Source organism: Cephus cinctus, unplaced genomic scaffold, assembly GCF_000341935.2.
Source record: "Cephus cinctus unplaced genomic scaffold, Ccin1 Ccin1_scaffold0696, whole genome shotgun sequence".
Taxonomy (NCBI): domain Eukaryota; kingdom Metazoa; phylum Arthropoda; class Insecta; order Hymenoptera; family Cephidae; genus Cephus; species Cephus cinctus.
In genome coordinates, this window is record NW_014333318.1 from 41,758 (window position 1) to 44,153 (window position 2,396).

The 2,396-nt window shown below is 49.3% G+C and overlaps 2 protein-coding genes across 14 annotated transcripts in view; one reads left to right on the forward strand and one right to left on the reverse strand.

The window, feature by feature from the left end:
* LOC107270096 (ankyrin repeat domain-containing protein 50) overlaps positions 1-2,396 on the reverse strand; it is a 60,735-nt gene that overhangs the window by 41,046 nt on the left and 17,293 nt on the right. For 8 of the 11 annotated variants that reach the window (XM_025087457.1, XM_015744782.2, XM_015744787.2 and 5 more), the window contains exon 2: positions 848-913. The exons of the other annotated variants lie outside the window; for them this stretch is intronic. The gene's annotated coding sequence lies outside the window, so the exon portion shown is untranslated. The remainder of the gene's footprint in view (positions 1-847; positions 914-2,396) is intronic. 11 annotated transcript variants of the gene reach the window in all.
* The window catches only part of LOC112494683, a 78,952-nt gene that overhangs the window by 27,470 nt on the left and 49,086 nt on the right, over positions 1-2,396 (forward strand). The gene's annotated exons all lie outside the window — the stretch shown is intronic.

Below are 2,396 nucleotides of genomic sequence, written 5' to 3' on the forward strand. Positions count from 1 at the left end.
GGGGGGGGGGGTACCTTCGCGACATTTTAGTATCCAAAAGGGACTTCATTTCCTGATGGAGTTCGGGTCCTCCTCCTCCAAGCTGCTTTCCTACTGCGCGTACGAAGCTTCGGTAACACGTGCGCCCCTGTCCTATGCATACACCCATACCTTAAATGTATCGAACATACGTGAGACGCATATCGACATTCGATCCTCTTAAAAAATATTTTTCGCATAGGGGTTAAAAAAAAGAGAGAGAAAAGAAAAACAAATAAAACCCTTGTCATTTTCTCGTGTCTCCTCGCATTCGACTCGGCGACTCTTTGTATTCGTAGTTCGTGCCCAAGTTTTCCGAGAGTCGGGGGGGATCGTAAGGTCTCCGGAAAATTCGTATGGGACTCGGTACGGCGCCAGGACGATAAGGGGGTATTTGACGGGGGACTCGTATAAGGGTGACAGGACAGCAGGAAAGCGCAGACTCCGCGTTGAACACGAAGCCGAGAGCCCTTCGTGTAAAGTGGCACCGAGGGAACAGGGTTCGAGAGCCGTGCGATGAATTTCAGTTTCGCCCACGTCTAACGTACCTGACTCCGGCAACCCCGTCATACCCCTATCCATACATGGACTCCGGGTAAACGGAAGGTTTGGATCCGCCGTTTGCCCGTCTATACACAGCCAGAGCCAATATACGCGTAGTTACGCCGAGGAGCAGTGGCGCCCCCGGTGTCTTCGTCGATTTTTAAGGTTGGCAGTATACCCGCCGAATGAAATTTCCCCTAGGGAAAAGCCCTGTTTCCAGTGTTACGGAACACGTGGCGCCTCTTTCGTAGAGGGAAATAATACGGTGACTCCGTGAACTACTCACCGGCGTCCTTTAGCTGGCTGGACTTCGGGACGGACGCAGCAGCCGTAAAGTCCGGTGCGAATGAGTCTGGAAGGTAAAAATAAAAAAGAAGGGATAAACGTCAGTGAGGATGCGCCATTGGCTTTGCCTGTTACTGGTGTATACGGTCACACGTGGCGCGTGAAAAGATCGAAAAAATTGAAGGCCTGGAGCCGCAGTGGAAATGTGGAACGAGACGTGAAAAAAAAAACATAGAAGAGCAAAAGAGTGGGATGACTTCCAAAGAGACGGAACAAAAGGAAAGAAAGAGGAGGAAAAAGAAAAAGGAAATTAACGACCGGCTTAATTTTAACTCGAGTCGGACGACTCGCGTGAATCCTATACAAGAGGTCTTCGATGGTGTAACCTCGTCTCTGTAACAGGAGCGGACGACTTTGGTTCGATGTAAACTCGCTGTTAATAAATCAAATTCGGCTCCGCTTGTTTAACGAGATGCATAAAGGTGGATATCCAGAGCGAGCAAGAGACTACGACTGACGCGCTGAATGATAGCGAATCGCGTATGATAATTCTCCTTTTTTCCCCCCCAATGTTCCTCTCTCTTTTTCCGTCTGGCGGATTCTACTACGGCTCGGCGGACACGACGCGGCACGATGTAAAACCTGTAATATAGACCGAATGAGCCATAAACAATTCGAACGTCGAATATAAATCAAATCCCTTCCGTTATGGAAGCTCGGCCATAGAGCTTAAACCCGGGATTCGCGTTGGTGCTGGCAGATGGCGCGCGCGGCGGACGAGGCGACCTCGACGGGGTTACGCGCGTGCGACACGCGAGTGAGGAAGACAGATGAGACAAGATAGGTCAAGTAAACAGAGAAGAAAACTATAAGCCAAGAAGAACCATATGGGCGAATACGTATATGCAATGGCTACTTTTTTCATGGCGACAACAAATGCCGAGAGAAACGCTCGAACCTCAGCGTCAATAAAGACTTCGCGTGAGCGTTAATCCTAAAAACCGAAAAACCAACTAAAAAGTTCATCCGCAACGGAGCGACCACGTAATTTCAATCTCGACCTGATACATCGGCAAGGCCGTCCACACAAATGTACCGTCTGCCTTGAAGGCCTAATATCTTCGTTAAACGAGAAGAAACCTGACGCACGCAGGAAAACCTGCTCCGTTTCGGTTAAAAATGTATATTAAGGTGCCCCCACAACCGCTAGACTCTCCGATGCGAGGGTCTCATTTGTGAAACAGCCTTTGAGGAGACAACCAAAGAGAAGGTGGCAGACCCTTATGGCATCTCGTAAGTAGGGCTCCCACTGACGACAACGTATAGTCACCCTCCGTCATTATTATCATGGAGTAGATTTGCCGAGATTTTGATGGCGGTAGGTTGGTACCTAGTGGTGCTCTAGCTAGGAAAGGAGAGCTGGAAGGGTACCAGGCAAGAAGGCAGAGAAGGATAACATAAATTTATCTTAGTCGGAAAAGTGACCCGAGTCTGTCTTAAATGTAAGGTCGTGCCGAGAGGAAGTAGCGGGGAGATGTAGGGGGGTGAAA